The sequence below is a fragment of the Cydia amplana genome, chromosome 14 (genome assembly GCF_948474715.1).
Source record: "Cydia amplana chromosome 14, ilCydAmpl1.1, whole genome shotgun sequence".
Taxonomy (NCBI): domain Eukaryota; kingdom Metazoa; phylum Arthropoda; class Insecta; order Lepidoptera; family Tortricidae; genus Cydia; species Cydia amplana.
The window spans coordinates 1,925,551-1,945,573 of NC_086082.1; the positions used below are offsets into that span (position 1 = coordinate 1,925,551).

At 38.0% G+C, this 20,023-nt stretch overlaps 1 protein-coding gene and 1 long non-coding RNA gene across 2 annotated transcripts in view; one reads left to right on the top strand and one right to left on the bottom strand.

Moving 5' to 3' along the window:
- Positions 1-20,023, bottom strand: part of LOC134653903 (uncharacterized) — a 321,965-nt gene that overhangs the window by 80,276 nt on the left and 221,666 nt on the right. The window lies entirely within an intron of this gene.
- Positions 4,939-9,998, top strand: LOC134653956 (uncharacterized). Its single transcript, XR_010097299.1, has 2 exons — positions 4,939-5,083; positions 9,807-9,998. It is a non-coding gene; the product is annotated as an uncharacterized LOC134653956 (long non-coding RNA).

Consider the following 20,023-nt stretch of genomic DNA (forward strand, 5'->3'; position numbering starts at 1 on the left):
CAGTTTGTTCCTTACGTCAAAGAAATGCATGACGTGCTCCCGGATGTCACCGTCTTCTTTCATCTTATGAAGCAACAACTGTTTCAATAATGTCGCCTTTTTAGCGGGTCCTTTGGACGCATGCACGCTTTCCAGTTTCAGCCACACATCTCGCGATGTCTTGCAGTCACGTAAATGCCGCAATTCGCTAGGACTTATAGCAAGTATGAGGTCCGACTTAGCCTTTGCATCTCCGACCCTCCACTTGCGCGCTTCTTCCGGCTCGGCCGGTTCCAAACTACTCCCATCCACGTAGCTCCAAGCATCGTTTTTTACAAGAACCGCTTCAGCTTGAATCTTCCACGTCTCATAATTTTCTTGTGTAAGCGGTTCTATTTTGATAGTAGTATTCATTTTGTTAGCCTCTCTACGCCAACTCTACTTCTTCATCAAACGCACGTACCTCAAATCAAGTGTACCTAAAACAGACTCGACTGTAATTTTAAATATACCTCGGGCTCTCTGGGCCCATAACCACTGTAGCGGAGCTCCCTGAGCACGCAGTGGTTAAATAACAATACTATTTAAGCATTTTATAGTATATATTAACGAACGTATATCTCAATGTAAACAACCAAAACCGAGTGACATGATGATGTCAAGCAGACACAAATTAGAACATATGCGAAATACAAAATTCAAATAAAATTATCATAGAGATACTTACATCATCATAAGCCAGTATAAAACTAGTTCACAAATATAAGTATATACACATTACATTGAAATCATACTTTAACATATTATAGTTAAGCGCGACTATAGGTAATACTCCTGCTTGAGTCAGAATAGGGATGATGACACATGTTGTATTTTATAACAAAATCTAGTAAAATAGATAGCAAACGAGCAATTTATCACAATAATGTGGATATTAAAATAAAATATTGAAAAATTACAAAATTACAGGACCTGAAAGTTTCAAAATTTAAGTTTGTTTTAACTTCCAAAAACGAAAAAAGTAAGGGTGCCATTCGATTCCTTACATTTCATCCAAAAAAATATTGTATAGCAACTATATACATAAACGCAATATTTCACCGACAAAAACGCAATTTTCTTGTTTTGTCCATACTACAAGATGGGCGATGACGTCACGGCCTCTGGCCGTTTTGTACTTATAGGGCGTTTCGCGAGTGAAGTGCGACTGTCGGACTTTGACTACAATTTCTGACTTTTGTGTTACTTTAATGCAATGGGTCCCATATAGACATTTGATCCTAAAAACAAACCCGATCGATTGATACCATAAAAAAAATTTGTAATGTAGCCTATTGCCAAATGACTCTAAGATTATCTCATATCCCACAATCACCCTATTACATATTAGGCTTACTTCCTCTTCTCTATACACTGCCAATAGCCAGAAATGTCAACCTAAGTGTACGGCAATTTGGTCATTATGTCGTAACGTCCGATAACCAGCGCTGATGCTCTTTCTGACCTTTTCATGGCACTTTCTCTGCTCAGAGCTTGGAAGTTATGTGGAAATTGTAGTTTAATCAGAAGCAGTAAAATACACTTGTAAAATGGACGTCTTGGATGTTAAAAGATTGAGTACCTATTTAGAATTGCCTTGCCTTGGCGGACAAATGGGAATATACCCTAAAAATCGGGAGACCTATTAGAATAAAATATAATAGAAATAATTTATTCATGAGCACAAACACAAACTAGAAAATTATACATAACAGAGAAACATAAAAGGAAGATCAGCGCTGGCAACTTCCAGCGCTGATCTTCCGATGAGACCATCCGGTGAAACAATGACGACAGGTAACATGAATTTATACAATACAATTATGTATACAATACAAATCATGGGATTAGTTGTCAAGCGGACCCCAGGCTCCCATGAGCCGTGGCAAAATGCCGGGATAACGCGAGGAAGAAGAAGAATTATGTATACAATACAGATGGCAATGAGTTTTCCAAGTGATCTCTGACCATATATTTGTGGTATACCTATATGTTGTGGAGTCTACATACTGCTTATTAACTTATACCGTGTATTGACCGTTGACAGGATAGCAAAGTTATGCAAGATTAGAGCAGCAGGGAATTTGTTCCAAACAACTTATGCTCATCCGAGATAAGCTCGCGCCAAGTGAGCTCGCAAACTGGGGTAAAGATTGATCAATAACTTGTTTTGACGGTATTAAACTCATTTTACGTTTAACTCACGTATTTATAATTCCTCGCGCAACATGTTTTGCGTTTATTTGTGTGTTTATCTCAAATATGTGACGTTATCTATGAAAAGGGACCTTATTGTCGATGGCGCTTATACGCCATTATTAAAGATGCTCCGATATAAATTACTATACTTATATTATATTTGTTAATTAAGTTCTAAGCCTTATTAGATATTATGGAAGAGCGGGGTTTTCTGTTACAAGTATTTTATTGACCGAAGCGTAGCGAAGGTCTACGTTTTGACTCGGGCATTTTGCTTTTGTATGTCCGGATGTTCTCCTCTACAGGTCACAATTCTCAACCGATTCTTGTGAAATTTTGTGACCAGATTCTATGAGTAAATAATTTTTTTTGTCGATCCCGTTTTTGGAAATTTTCAAAAATGGAGGAGTTGTGATACCTCTCGCTTAAACAAATAGTCGTATCGATATCATAAGAGTATTTTCTTTTTGAGACATATTTACATAGTAAATGGCAAAAAATGCAGAAAAATTGTATTGCTGGTTTAGGCGGTATTTAGATATTTAGTTTGTACTCGAGAATGAGTAGCCGAATTTCGTCAGCTTAGCTAAGAACTATCATGGCGCGTTTTGTAAACAATCGCTTTTTTTGTTTGCACACAGAAAGTCTGGGTTCGATCCCAGTAAGACATAACTTTTTGTATTTTTTTTTTCACTTAAACTTCGTATTTTTTTTTTAATTAAAATCTTTGTATTGTTGATTGATCAAACCGCTGTGTGGCGCTGTTATCGTGCACGGTCCCAATAAGCTATGCTCGCGAGGTCTACAGCTCACAGAGCCACTAGTACTTACTAGAAGACTCCAACCTTCACAACTGTACCCTCTTTGTTAACATTTAAACATTTTTTCATTTTTCTTTTTTTTTTTCAAATACAATGCCGCGCGACGCTGTGCGGCGTAAGCGCCATCGACAATAAGGTCCCTTTTCATAGACAATGCCCCATATTCGTTCCTGAGTTTTGGATGTCTAGTATAAGAACGCCTAGTATCTATCTAACACAAGCTTTATTGAGCTTACTATGGGACTAGGTCGATAATACTGTGTAAAATTGCCGTATAATATTTATTTAAATACATATTCATAGTTCATAATATAAAAATAGCTCTTATTTGCAACAAACATGACATAAAGATAATACCCTCTACGAAGGCTAGTTTTATTATATTTTCAGTAATATATATACACATCGTCATGAATAGGTTTTCCTACGTATGACAGTCTATTTGTATTAGATATACGCCTTTCCAAATTCAATATTAAAAGGTTCCGTCACCCTTTTGCCGGTATGGAAAATTAAGCCTTATCAGTATTCTCTTTAGGTTCACATTCCTTGTAAGCTTCATTTGGTATTCCGCAGGGTACAATGTTGGGTCCCGAGAGTTATTTGATTTGCATTCTGCTGACACATTTGCTACATAAAGAGTTGTGTTCGCTCTGACACATCAATACCAGGAACTAATATGCGAGATGTGGTTATATATACATATAGATAGATATAGAGTAATAACCTTTGACACACATGTAGATAATAGGCTAAGCGAAGTATAACTTGGGCGTAAAACAAAGACTATTGAAACGTCATAATAACGTTGAATTCACAGTTATGAATAAGGTAAATAAAGATTATTATGTCATTGTTTGTAGGGTTACAGTTCAATTAAGAAGGTATATCATCTTTATTATATGTTCTATGTTGCTTTCACAAATATTATTTACAGCTGGGAAAATGATCGAACTAACTAAGAAACCAAACAATCGACCATTCATATCTATCTATATCACATCTTTAACAATACTGCACAACCCTTATCTCCCCACTCGATTTAACCACCCAAAAGGGGGACATTTGTTACTCAATTCGATATCTAGTTCAGCAAAGAACCCCCGTGAAATTTGGACGTTGTTTTGTTATTGAAAAAGAACTCTGGGCCCGATTCGTATTTTGAAATAGATATCTATGAGACATCTCCAAGATACGACAATGATATTTTTAAGATCTAGCCTGTCAAATTTGACATGTCCGCGATTCAGGAGATACCCTTGAACGATTTCCACAATGTCTAAAACGTCTCGTTATGTATTTTTAAATATCAAAACGATTTTGAAACTATCTTAATACGATAATTGAGCTGCAAAAGATATTATCTAGTTGAAGTCTAAACTACCTGGTATCTAGTACATATCGTATCGTTCTCTTCTCTAGAACGGATCTTGTTTTCCGAATACCGCGGTCTGTTATTGACGCCAAATACGGAAAGAAATGGAGTTTAGCCCTTTCGAACGAAGTTATTCGAAGATGGGTCTTTTAGAACGAAGTTATACAGAAATGGGTCAAAGGTATTGCCGTTGTTCTTCGTCGAGCGAAGTGTTTTCAATACTTTGTTGTTTTGTTAAACCGTTGACAGTGATTTTACGGACAAAGAACGCAAGCGGTAACAAATTTTGATTTCACTTGGGCTCATTATGTACTTATTTGAAAAAGTGATTTTAGATAATATAATAGAGTGAAATGAAGTTCAATAACCAACACCAGCTTGAATAAAACAAAGTTAGGGAGTGTCATTATTAACCCCATATTTCATAGAAATTTGACATTAATGAAGACATTGGGCATTGGCCCATTGTCATTGCAAAATGCCATACAGAGTTAGCTTGGTCAAATTTTATCTACGACTATTACATACATACATACATATAATCACGCCTATGTCTCGGAGGAGTCGGCAGAGACCACGGATTTCCACTCGCTACGATCCTGACATACCTCTTTCGCTGCCGTCACTTTCATAACATTTCTCATACACGCTCGCCGGTTTAGGGTGCTCTGTGTCTGTGAACCTAGCATATCAAGTGCTAGCATCTCAATCTTTTTTGAGAGTTCTAGTAGCATCCCTAATAGTTCTACAGTTCTAGATGGTTTTTTTAAATAGTTCTGCTCATTTTCGCGAAAAAAATGAAATTTTAAAATGAGATGCTAACTTCACATTTTGACACTCCAGCATCCCAGCCATTACCCACTCCACAGCCGCGAAATAGCATTTAAATGAAAGATACTAACATTTATAGACGATATATAATGAGTTCTAGTCAAAACTGTAAAAAAAAAAAATTTCATATATGTATGGGACACGAACATGAAAAATAATTCTAGGTAAATTCTGATTAATGCTAAGTTTGAGCAAAAATCCCAGTTTTGACCACCAGCATCTCAGCAGTTCTGATTAGCCAGCTCCCTAGAGCACTAGAATAACCACAGTTCTATCTTCTAGAAGGAAATTTGACAGAGTTTTGATAGACTATGTCCGAAAATAGTATCGAAATCGAGTAAATGTTAAGTTCTGAGCGTAGCATCCCAGCCAATGTAGGTCTGATACCCAGCCTCTCAGCAGTTTTGGATAGGCAGCTCTCTAGTGCACTAGAATAACCACAGTTCTATCTTCTAGAACGAAATTAGGCGGAGTTTTGGAGAATTATGTTTGAAATAGTCTCGAAATCGAGAAATTGCTAAGTTCTGAGCTTGGCATCCCAGCCAATGCAGGTCAGACACCCAGCATCTCAGCAGTTCTGGATAGCCAGCTCCCTAGTGCACTAGAATAACCACAGTTCTATCTTCTAGAAGGAAATTTGACAGAGTTTTAGAGGATTATGTTTGAAATGGTCTCGAAATCGAGAAATAGCTAAGTTCGGAGCTTAGCATCCCAGCCAATGCGGGCTAGATACCTAGCATCACAGCAGTACTGGATAGCAAGTACCTTAATGCATTAGAATACACGCAGTTCTATCTTCTAGAACGAAATTTGGCAAAGTTTTGAAAGATAGTCTTTCAAAACTCCAAAAAAGTATCGAAATCGAGGAATTGCTAAGTTCTAAGCTTGGCATCCCAGCCAATGCAGGTCTGATACCCAGCATCTCAGCAGTTTTGGATAGGCAGCTCTCTAGTGCACTAGAATAACCACAGTTCTATCTTCTAGAACGAAATTAGGCGGAGTTTTGGAGAATTATGTTTGAAATAGTATCAAAATCGAGGAATTGCTAAGTTCGGAGCTTAGCATCCCAGCCAATGCAGGTCAGACACCCAGCATCTCAGCAGTTCTGGATAGCCAGGGCCTTACTGCACCAGAATAAACACAGTTCCATCTTCTAGAATTAAATTTGACGGAGTTTTCATAGACTATGTCCGAAAATAGTATCGAAATCGAGTAAATGCTAAGTTCTGAGCTTAGCATCCCAGCCAATACAGGTCTGATACCCAGCATCTCAGCAGTTCTGTATAGCCAGGTCCCTAGTTCACTAGAATAATGACAGTTCTATCTTGTAGAACGAAATTTGGCAGAGTTTTTGAGAATTATGTTTGAAATAGTATCAAAATCGAGGAATTGCTAAGTTCGGAGCTTAGCATCCCAGTCAATGGAGGTCAGACACCCAGCATCTCAGCAGTTCTGGATAGCCAGGGCCTTACTGCACCAGAATAAACATAGTTCCATCTTCTAGAATTAAATTTGACAGAGTTTTGATAGACTATGTCCGAAAACAGTATCAAAATCGAGGAATTGCTAAGTTCTGAGAGTAGCATCCCAGCCAATGTAAGTCTGATACCCAGCATCTCAGCAGTTCTGTATAGCCAGGGCCTTACTGCACCAGAATAAATACAGTTCCATCTTCTAGAATTAAATTTGACGGAGTTTTGATAGACTATGTCCGAAAATAGTATCGAAATCGAGTAAATGCTAAGTTCTGAGAGTAGCATCCCCGCCAATGCAGGTCTGATACCCAGCATCTCAGCAGTTCTGGATAGGCAGCTCCCTAGTGCACTAGACTAAACACAGTTCTATCTTATAGAACGAAATTTGGCAGAGTTTTGGAGAATTATGTTTGAAATAGTATCAAAATCGAGGAATTGCTAAGTTCGGAGCTTAGCATCCCAGTCAATGGAGGTCAGACACCCAGCATCTCAGCAGTTCTGGATAGCCAGGGCCTTACTGCACCAGAATAAACATAGTTCCATCTTCTGGAATTAAATTTGACGGAGTTTTGATAGACTATGTCCGAAAATAGTATCGAAATCGAGTAATTGCTAAGTTCCGAGCTTAGCATCCCAGCCAATGCAGGTCTGATACCCAGCATCTCAGCAGTTCTGTATAGCCAGGTCCCTAGTTCACTAGAATAATGACAGTTCTATCTTGTAGAACGAAATTTGGCAGAGTTTTTGAGAATTATGTTTGAAATAGTATCAAAATCGAGTAATTGCTAAGTTCGGAGCTTAGCATCCCAGCCAATGCGGGCTAGATACCTAGCATCTCAGCAGTTCTGGATAGCAAGCACCCTAGTGAATTAGAATACATGCAGTTCTATTTTCTAGAACGAAATTTGGCAAAGTTTTGAAAGATAGTCTTTCAAAACTCCAAAAAAGTATTGAAATCGAGGAATTGCTAAGTTCTGAGCTTGGCATGCCAGCTAATGCAACTCATACACCCAGTATCTCAGCAGTTCTGGATAGCCAGCTCTCTAGTGCACTAGAATAAACACAGTTCTATCTTCTAGAACGAAATCAGGCGGAGTTTTGGAGAATTATGTTTGAAATAGTATCAAAATCGAGGATCTGCTAAGTTCGGAGCTTAGCATCCCAGCCAATGCAGGTCAGATATCCAGCATATCAGCAGTTCTGGATAGGCAGCTCCCTAGTGCACTAGAATAAACAGAGTTCTATCTTATAGAACGAAATTTGGCAGAGTTTTGGAAAATTATGCTGGGTATCAGACTTACATTGGCTGGGATGCTACTCTCAGAACTTAGCATTTACTCGATTTCGATACTGTTTTCGGACATAGTCTATCAAAACTCTGTCAAATTTAATTCTAGAAGATGGAACTATGTTTATTCTGGTGCAGTAAGGCCCTGGCTATCCAGAACTGCTGAGATGCTGGGTGTCTGACCTCCATTGACTGGGATGCTAAGCTCCGAACTTAGCAATTCCTCGATTTTGATACTATTTCAAACATAATTCTCAAAAACTCTGCCAAATTTCGTTCTACAAGATAGAACTGTCATTATTCTAGTGAACTAGGGACCTGGCTATACAGAACTGCTGAGATGCTGGGTATCAGACCTGTATTGGCTGGGATGCTATGCTCAGAACTTAGCATTTACTCGATTTCGATACTATTTTCGGACATAGTCTATGAAAACTCCGTCAAATTTAATTCTAGAAGATGGAACTGTGTTTATTCTGGTGCAGTAAGGCCCTGGCTATCCAGAACTGCTGAGATGCTGGGTGTCTGACCTGCATTGGCTGGGATGCTAAGCTCCGAACTTAGCAATTCCTCGATTTTGATACTATTTCAAACATAATTCTCCAAAACTCCGCCTAATTTCGTTCTAGAAGATAGAACTGTGGTTATTCTAGTGCACTAGAGAGCTGCCTATCCAAAACTGCTGAGATGCTGGGTATCAGACCTGCATTGGCTGGGATGCCAAGCTTAGAACTTAGCAATTCCTCGATTTCGATATTTTTTTGGAGTTTTGAAAGACTATCTTTCAAAACTTTGCGAAATTTCGTTCTAGAAGATAGAACTGCGTGTATTCTAATGCATTAAGGTACTTGCTATCCAGAACTGCTGTGATGCTAGGTATCTAGCCCGCATTGGCTGGGATGCTAAGCTCCGAACTTAGCTATTTCTCGATTTCGAGACCATTTCAAACATAATCCTCTAAAACTCTGTCAAATTTCCTTCTAGAAGATAGAACTGTGGTTATTCTAGTGCACTAGGGAGCTGGCTATCCAGAACTGCAGAGATGCTGGGTGTCTGACCTGCATTGGCTGGGATGCCAAGCTCAGAACTTAGCAATTTCTCGATTTCGAGACTATTTCAAACATAATTCTCCAAAACTCCGCCTAATTTCGTTCTAGAAGATAGAACTGTGGTTATTCTAGTGCACTAGAGAGCTGCCTATCCAAAACTGCTGAGAGGCTGGGTATCAGACCTGCATTGGCTGGGATGCTACGCTCAGAACTTAACATTTACTCGATTTCGATACTATTTTCGGACATAGTCTATCAAAACTCTGTCAAATTTCCTTCTAGAAGATAGAACTGTGGTTATTCTAGTGCTCTAGGGAGCTGGCTAATCAGAACTGCTGAGATGCTGGTGGTCAAAACTGGGATTTTTGCTCAAACTTAGCATTAATCAGAATTTACCTAGAATTATTTTTCATGTTCGTGTCCCATACATATATGAAAAATTTTTTTTTTACAGTTTTGACTAGAACTCATTATATATCGTCTAGAAATGTTAGTATCTTTCATTTAAATGCTATTTCGCGGCTGTGGAGTGGGTAATGGCTGGGATGCTGGAGTGTCAAAATGTGAAGTTAGCATCTCATTTTAAAATTTCATTTTTTTCGCGAAAATGAGCAGAACTATTTAAAAAAACCATCTAGAACTGTAGAACTATTAGGGATGCTCCTAGAACTCTCAAAAAAGATTGAGATGCTAGCACTTGATATGCTAGGTTCACAGACACGGGTGCTCTTGACCTGGCCTTTCTTCAAGATTTCCCCGATCTGATCAGAGAAAGTCCGCCGAGGTCTGCCCCTTCTAACTCCCTCTACTACTTCTCTCTTATACACTCTCTTTGTCAGCCTTCTTTCTCTCATTCTTTCCACGTGTCCAAACCATCTCAACATACCTTTCTCAAATTTTGTCACTACATCTTCGTTCAGTCCACACTTTTCCCTTATAACACTATTATAATGCACGACTATTATAATGCACAATTTCCCCTCCTGTCAAGGTTCTTCCCTATCCTTAAACTTTTCCACCCGCCCAGTCATTACCGTGGAGGTGTCATATCACTTGTCGCCATAACCGTCGACCAAATAACGTTGTCACGTGAGCCACGGCCGGGAGCGACGGACCGCGACAGTTACGCCATCTGTATTTTTACTAACGGCTGTTGCATGTTGAGTTTCGTAATTCTGATATTTATATGAAAACATATTCCCTTAAAATAACATAAAGAAGTTTAAATATTATAAGGTTTTGCCATTTTGGCACGAACATGTCGATTTGGGTCCATGATATAAGTAGGTATACCTACTAAGATAGGATAGGAGGCCAATTTAAACATCATTTAGATATAATTTTGACATCAAAATGGAAGTTCGAATTGGCCTCTAGGTGATATTAGAAAGCAGATCAATCCACTAGGATCTTCGAAAATTAATAAATTAATAAGTTTCAGGTGATCATAGTTGTTTTTGTATGTGTAATACCTATGTATAATTGTATTATGTATTTTTATTCGCATGGTATTCTATTTGCTTTCTGTGTATATTGTGATAGGTTTCTTTCATTCCATTTGCAACGCTTACTGACTAGCGTATTTGTTTTTCATTTCCGCTACCTAAATAAAGAGTATTTGTATTGTATATTTATACAAATTCATAAATAATATACGAAGCTTCAAACTCGGCCAAATTACTTTCCTAACTTCATAATCACGCTTCAAAGATTTCAATTCACTGACCCAAAAATGTTAACAACCTTTTTTTAATAATGTCCCAATTAAGACGGCCAACACGGGAATCTTTCGGGTTCTTAATAAAGTTCGTTCAAAGGCTTATTGTTCTGTGACGAAGGGATGATTACACGTGGGTAGGAAAATGCCCTTTTTAGGGTTCCGTAGGTAATAGTCGCACTATGAATTTGCATAAAGAATATTATTTAAAATAGGCACAGTTCCATTTTTATCGCCTGTCACTACGCCCGTCATTTCGCACTGACATACTTGTTAGAACGTGACAGGCATGGTGACAATGACAAGAGATAAAAATGCGACCGTGCTACCGCCGCTGGAAGCGATCGCTTTATAGCGGTTATTTTTTAGATGGACTGCGAACTGCGATCGCAGTCGCTAACGTAAACGTCAAGTGTTAACTCGTGGTATTATAACCGTACTAGTTGGAAAATTCAATATTAACTCATATATAGCTGGTCAAGCAGATCTTGTCAGTAGAAAAAGGCGTTGAAAAATGTAGGCGCGAAGGGATATCGTTCCATAGAAAATTTGAATTTCGCGCCTTTTTTTACTGACAAGATTTGCCTGACCAGCTAGTAAGTGTAATAGAGAGAGTAATTAGAGAGTACATAGTCAAATAGGGAGTCAGTTATTACAATGAATAAAAATGTCGAACTTTGACCACATTTACATTTAAAATTGCGGACATAATTTTGTATTTTGCAGCACTTGGCCCTAGGGAGAAAAGTCAGTATTCGCAATGAGCCCAACTCACAACTCTAGTTACATAACGTATAAAACAAACCTAATAAATTTCAAATCCCTTTGTTGAAGTTAAATAAAACCTTTTGTTAAATTTTAAAATTAAAAGTAAACGAACGTTATTAAATTTAATTTAGAATTTCCAAACAAAAGATACTTTTTGGGGTCAAATAAAAGGGATTTTATATGTCGGCAGCCATTATGATTTTTATATGTTTTCGGTGTAATTCGAACGCGAAATTAAATTCCAGCAAGATATTTATGATTTTAGCACAAACGTGATGGTAACCTATATTAAAATGTATATACTCGTATAAATCTCTATGGTACAGTCAGCAGCAGAAGTAGCTAAGCGGGCGAGGTGTTCAAAATTATCTTGACGCGACTTTAATAATAAGAATAAGAGCGTGTGTCAAAAGTGACGTATTTGGTTGAAGATAACTCGAATTGGTCTAATAGATAAGTAATTATTAATAACGGAATTACCCGCAGACGGATTTGGCTGCATTGACCTTAAATAAAATGTAATGCTCATCTTAAAAGTTCATAACACATAAAAATACAAGTGTCACATAATAGAAAAATCCGGCCTCAGTCACTGGACTATGACACTTAAAGATTTAATTTAATATATCCTGTTTTCTTTTTCACTGCATCTGTAGACATTCTTATAATGAATTCGTAACACTTTATCAAGGTCCACAAATCTAAATAAAAACTACGTCTTAATTCCATGTCAAACAAACCGGATTTAACAAATTAATAACTATTAATTATCACATTAAAAGCGGTTTCTTTCATGTCATATCCATAAACGGACTATCAAATGTTTAAACCTGTTAAAAACGACAATTAACAAACGCATGGTTACCCTATCGATTAAAAGAAATCTGCTACATAAAATTCTACTCCAATCAAGAGGTCATAAAAATCAATTTAGAACTGCGTTATACTTTACAGGAAAGCTACTGGTCAAAGTTCTTAACCAATGAAAAAGGAACATTAATAATACGATTTTAAAGTACATTTTAAAATGAAACTATTCAAATTTCTAAGCAATTGAAAGTGGATTTAAAAAGCACAAGCTCGTTTTACAAGATACTTGAATTTATGCCTTAACATGTTAAATATAAGGTGTTGATTAAATTGTAGGTCATGGAAATTCTAAGGTGTAAATAAAGTGAATACTGGCAAGTAGGAATGTAACATGGTGACTACGCTTAATCGGATTATGTGTTTATGATTGTGAATAATTATCACCCGGTTTACAGTTTTATGGCTTCGTTACGTATAAAATCATAATAAAGTAAAAACAATTGTTTTTTTTATGGTATGGATGCAGTAGACAAAAGTTTGTATGAAAAAGTAAATAAATACCGATTCCCAAAAACCACAGTCGATGTTTGCGCCACGTATTAAATACTTAACCTATGAATTCTGACCTCCTTGTCGGGTTTTCAATATAGACGGCAAGGCGATAATAAAAAGAGAAAAAAATGTCACATGTCACATCAATACATGTAAAATAAAACTCGATTCAATATTGTGTGTTGAAGAAAATGAAACCAAAGGGATCCCTATAATTAAGTATAAATACAACAAAATAAAGTGCCGCCGAATCAGTGGAGACTGGAGACTCTATAAGGAGGAAAACGCAGAACCAGTGCATGTAAGTTTTTCCGCATCCCCATTTTTTGGCCTTTGAACCGGTTTCCAAATTTACCTTTAAAAATATTACATAATAACCTTGTTGCTCACTGAATCGCGTAGGTACAAAATATAATTTCGGATTTCCTTTCGGTTTCTTAATTTTCAAAAAAATGTTCCCGTCATAATTCTATTTCAAAGTACGGTCAGTAAACTAATTTATTTTTATTGTCTGTTATTTTTATTTCATATTTCATTTACGCGTAGCGTGTGGGATTATTCATCACGCTACCTTATAAATGCGTTACAAATAAATTTCGTATTTTGTAACTGTCATATTGTGACATAATTTTCACGGAACATTTTTGCACACCATATTCGTTAAGTATATAATTTCAGTGTATTTTAAGTTACTAAATACACTCTACTAAACTGAAAGCTACGGGTAAATTATTTCTAAAAGCCTCAGTTTTTCATAAACTGTAATTAACCTATTGCGAAGGTTACACTTGTATTAAGGTATTATACAAGCGTAACGTTCGTATTTACTTCATTTTCCTTCGACTTGCATTAAGGTATTATACAAGTTGAATATAATTTATAATTATTTGTGCATCTTAGCACAAATTGTTCATATTTTTTCGTGCTGTCATAGTAATAACTAGGTAACCATGGCAACGCGACTTAAGCTCGCGGAAGCAAAACGTGCTCAATGTTTCATGCGTTTACAAAATATTTATGACATGATTCCAAAGTTAAGCAGTGACAAGAAGGCTTTCTCGCAGTTCATCGCGCAAGCTCGATTGGTCGATCAACTGAGAAAAGAATTTATAGAGTTGATGGATGAAGTCAATCTTCTGAACTTGGAGTTGGACCCGGAGTACATCGTCAACTACAACGCAATGAATGCGTTTGAAGATCTCTACTGCGTAATCAAATGTCAAATTTCAAAAATTGATGCACCTGCTCCGAGCCCTTCGACATCCAGGGATTCGAGCCATTCATGTAAGGACGACTCCATTAAAATCCCTCGGATTGAACTTCCTTCTTTCGATGGAGATATTCAAAACTTCCCATTCTTCTATGAAACATTTAAGCGTGTCATACATGAGAATAAAAAACTTACGGATTCTGAGCGTGTTCATTATTTGTTTAGTCATTTGACAGGAAAGGCAAAGTCGATCTGTGCGGGAGTTATACCTGCCGCAGAAAATTACAACACAGTTTGGGAAGCATTGATCGCGAAATATGATGATAAACGCGCATTAGCTACGTCATATTTAAACCAGCTGTTTTCGATGAAACCTGTCAACATCAACGGTCCTTCGGCATCTAATTTAGAAAAAATAATTGATTCGTTTGCTGCTACTATTTCAGCAATAAGACAACTCAAGCTCGAAAACTTAAGTGACTTTATTTTCATTCACCTGGGTCTTAAGTTATTAGATTCAGATACCACAAAGAATTTCGAGATGTCTATTCGGAATTCTTCTACAATGCCTACATATGACGAATTCATTTGTTTCGTTAGGGAACAAGTGAAGATTTTATATCGGACATCGCAACGAACGCCAACTAAGGCTGAAAGCGGCTCCGCTGCCAACACTAGCAGCGTGCGAGCTCCCCTCCCTCGCACGCCCCAAGCGTATGTTAGCACGCAAGGGCATGACAACGGAAGTTCATGTGCTATGTGCAAGAGTAATGATCACTCGCAACTTTATAATTGCAATAATTTCATGAAACTCACGTCTAACGAAAAATTTAATTTCGTTAAGGAAACTCACGCGTGCACTAATTGTCTGAACACGCATCATACTGCATCAAAATGTTCCTCGAAGAAAACTTGTCGTAAATGTAAAGGCAAACATCATACAACGTTACACTTCGAAAACTCAAAACCTGCAATGAATAACAACGAGTCCAAGTCTTCATCTAAGGATGATAGTGAAGCTAGCACAAGTTCATCCGTAAAGGACAACGGTGCCTCTGTATGTACTCATTCGGCATCGGGACAGACTACATCACCCTTGACGGAAATTCTCGCCACTGCTCAGGTACTCGCTAGTGGGCGTAACGGCAAGGACAAGGTTTTGAGATGTCTGCTGGATCCAGGATCACAGAAACATTACGTTACATTGAAGTGCTGCAAGAATTTAGGTCTTCCTGTACACAGCAGCCCAGTGACGTCAATAAATGGATTAGGTGGAACAACGATAACACAACCCATCCGAGGAACTGTCAACTTAACATTTAGGTCAAGATATGATCCTAAACATCAATATACTATCGAAGCGCTTGTTTTAGATGAGATCACGCCTGATTTACCGACCTGTCATATTGATCAATCTGCAACTGATCTGTTTGATAATTTACATCTAGCAGATGACTCTTGGGCGATTCCAGGCGAAATTGATGTACTTCTTGGTGTTAAGTTATTCACCAAATTGTTAATGTCAGATAAAATTGAAAACGAACCTGGTTTGCCTGACGCTTTAGAAACTACACTGGGGTACATCATACTAGGCGATGCTCCCGCAGTTAACGCTTCCTACTCAGCAGCTGGGTATTTTACTTCGGTTGATGTCGGAAATTTAATGCAAAAATTCTGGGAAATTGAAGATTTGGATGGAGGAGTGATTCATAGTCCAGACGAGAAAAAAGCTGAAGATATTTTCAAGAATACAATCAATCGTTTGGAAGACGGACGTTATGAAGTAGCACTTCCGTTTAAATTGGACCCAAGCAATTTAGGCGATTCTTACAAGACTGCTGAACGCAGATTTTTAGCGCTTGAAAGAAAATTCGTCAAGCAACCTGAATTAAAACCAGCTTATGATGAAGTTATCCGTGAACATATTGATAAAAAATATTTATCTGAGGTTCCAAATGATAAGTCAAATGATGCTTATCACATACCCCACCACGCAATTGTCAAAATTGACAGAATAACCACAAAGGTTAGAATTGTGCTGGACGCTAGTGCACAGACCACAAGCGGTTTATCGTTAAATGACATACTTCACGCAGGACCAAGTCTTCAAGCTGACTTGTTCTGCATTCTCCTAAACTTACGATTGTTTGGTATTGCTATCACGTCTGATGTACGTCAAATGTATCTGTGTATTGACGTACGGGGGGAGGATCGTCCTTATCAGCGTATACTTTATAGGTTTAATCCTGATGAAACTATAAAGGTATTTCAGTATAATAGGGTAGCCTTCGGTCTACGTAGCAGTCCTTTTCTGGCACTGCGAACTGTCAAACAGTTAGTAGCTGATGAAGGTGATAAATACCCACTCGCAAAGGAAATTGCATCTCGTGATATTTATATGGATGATGTAGCCAGTTCCGTTATTGATGAAGACCAAGCTGTGCAAGCGACTAAACAACTGCTGGATTTGTTCTTGAAAGGTGGATTCCAACTGGCAAAGTGGTCGTCAAATTCTGCAGCTGTTCTGAAAGAAATACCGAAAGGACTACATTTATCCCAAAGTGTCACCTTCGACGATGATACAACGTTGAAGATTTTAGGTCTGCGTTGGTATCCTGGTGAAGATGTATTCAAGTTCCAGGTTAGTCCCGACGATCGACCGTGTAGTAAAAGAAACATTCTTTCATCGGTAGCTCGACTATTCGATGTTCTGGGCCTAGTTGCCCCTGTAATTGTGTTCGCTAAGCTTCTAATAAAGGAGTTATGGCTTTTGAAAATTGATTGGGACGAATTGCCGCCTGATCATATTGTACGCCAATGGCAACAGTTCCAAGGTGAACTACCGCTACTATCTAACATTAGCATTCCCAGACATATTGGTGTCATTGAAAACTGTTCATTAACTATAGTCGGCTTTTCAGATGCTAGTGAAAGAGCTTATGGTGGAGTGGTTTATGCCTACGTCACTTTTCCTAATGATGACCGAGGTGTCATTAATTTAATTTGCGCTAAATCTAAGATAGCGCCCGTGAAGGTTGTCAGCCTAGCAAGACTGGAATTATGCGCAGCATTGCTATTGTCACAACTTATAAAAAGGGTGGTTGATACCTACTCAACCAGATACCCAATCGACTCTGTGTTGGCCTTCTCCGATTCAACAGTGACACTTTGTTGGATTCATTCGTCGCCTCATCGATGGCAAACTTTTGTGGCCAATCGAATTACCAAGATCCAAGATAACTTATCAAGCGATCATTTTTATCATATTAAGGGAACAGAAAATCCAAGCGACTGCCTGTCTAGAGGCTTAACTCCAGCTCAACTGGTGATCCATCCTCTATGGCTATTTTTTGGCCTTTGAACCGGTTTCCAAATTTACCTTTAAAAATATTACATAATAACCTTGTTGCTCACTGAATCGCGTAGGTACAAAATATAATTTCGGATTTCCTTTCGGTTTCTTAATTTTCAAAAAAATGTTCCCGTCATAATTCTATTTCAAAGTACGGTCAGTAAACTAATTTATTTTTATTGTCTGTTATTTTTATTTCATATTTCATTTACGCGTAGCGTGTGGGATTATTCATCACGCTACCTTATAAATGCGTTACAAATAAATTTCGTATTTTGTAACTGTCATATTGTGACATAATTTTCACGGAACATTTTTGCACACCATATTCGTTAAGTATATAATTTCAGTGTATTTTAAGTTACTAAATACACTCTACTAAACTGAAAGCTACGGGTAAATTATTCCTAAAAGCCTCAGTTTTTCATAAACTGTAATTAACCTATTGCGAAGGTTACACTTGTATTAAGGTATTATACAAGCGGAACGTTCGTATTTACTTCATTTTCCTTCGACTTGCATTAAGGTATTATACAAGTTGAATATAATTTATAATTATTTGTGCATCTTTGCACAAATTGTTCATATTTTTTCGTGCTGTCATAGTAATAACTAGGTAACCATGGCAACGCGACTTAAGCTCGCGGAAGCAAAACGTGCTCAATGTTTCATGCGTTTACAAAATATTTATGACATGATTCCAAAGTTAAGCAGTGACAAGAAGGCTTTCTCGCAGTTCATCGCGCAAGCTCGATTGGTCGATCAACTGAGAAAAGAATTTATAGAGTTGATGGATGAAGTCAATCTTCTGAACTTGGAGTTGGACCCGGAGTACATCGTCAACTACAACGCAATGAATGCGTTTGAAGATCTCTACTGCGTAATCAAATGTCAAATTTCAAAAATTGATGCACCTGCTCCGAGCCCTTCGACATCCAGGGATTCGAGCCATTCATGTAAGGACGACTCCATTAAAATCCCTCGGATTGAACTTCCTTCTTTCGATGGAGATATTCAAAACTTCCCATTCTTCTATGAAACATTTAAGCGTGTCATACATGAGAATAAAAAACTTACGGATTCTGAGCGTGTTCATTATTTGTTTAGTCATTTGACAGGAAAGGCAAAGTCGATCTGTGCGGGAGTTATACCTGCCGCAGAAAATTACAACACAGTTTGGGAAGCATTGATCGCGAAATATGATGATAAACGCGCATTAGCTACGTCATATTTAAACCAGCTGTTTTCGATGAAACCTGTCAACATCAACGGTCCTTCGGCATCTAATTTAGAAAAAATAATTGATTCGTTTGCTGCTACTATTTCAGCAATAAGACAACTCAAGCTCGAAAACTTAAGTGACTTTATTTTCATTCACCTGGGTCTTAAGTTATTAGATTCAGATACCACAAAGAATTTCGAGATGTCTATTCGGAATTCTTCTACAATGCCTACATATGACGAATTCATTTGTTTCGTTAGGGAACAAGTGAAGATTTTATATCGGACATCGCAACGAACGCCAATTAAGGCTGAAAGCGGCTCCGCTGCCAACACTAGCAGCGTGCGAGCTCCCCTCCCTCGCACGCCCCAAGCGTATGTTAGCACGCAAGGGCATGACAACGGAAGTTCATGTGCTATGTGCAAGAGTAATGATCACTCGCAACTTTATAATTGCAATAATTTCATGAAACTCACGCCTAACGAAAAATTTAATTTCGTTAAGGAAACTCACGCGTGCACTAATTGTCTGAACACGCATCATACTGCATCGAAATGTTCCTCGAAGAAAACTTGTCGTAAATGTAAAGGCAAACATCATACAACGTTACACTTCGAAAACTCAAAACCTGCAATGAATAACAACGAGTCCAAGTCTTCATCTAAGGATGATAGTGAAGCTAGCACAAGTTCATCCGTAAAGGACAACGGTGCCTCGGTATGTACTCATTCGGCATCGGGACAGACTACTTCACCCTTGACGGAAATTCTCGCCACTGCTCAGGTACTCGCTAGTGGGCGTAACGGCAAGGACAAGGTTTTGAGATGTCTACTGGATCCAGGATCACAGAAACATTACGTTACATTGAAGTGCTGCAAGAATTTAGGTCTTCCTGTACACAGCAGCCCAGTGACGTCAATAAATGGATTAGGTGGAACAACGATAACACAACCCATCCGAGGAACTGTCAACTTAACATTTAGGTCAAGATATGATCCTAAACATCAATATACTATCGAAGCGCTTGTTTTAGATGAGATCACGCCTGATTTACCGACCTGTCATATTGATCAATCTGCAACTGATCTGTTTGATAATTTACATCTAGCAGATGACTCTTGGGCGATTCCAGGTGAAATTGATGTACTTCTTGGTGTTAAGTTATTCACCAAATTGTTAATGTCAGATAAAATTGAAAACGAGCCTGGTTTGCCTGACGCTTTAGAAACTACACTGGGGTACGTCATACTAGGCGATGCTCCCGCAGTTAACGCTTCCTACTCAGCAGCTGGGTATTTTACTTCGGTTGATGTCGGAAATTTAATGCAAAAATTCT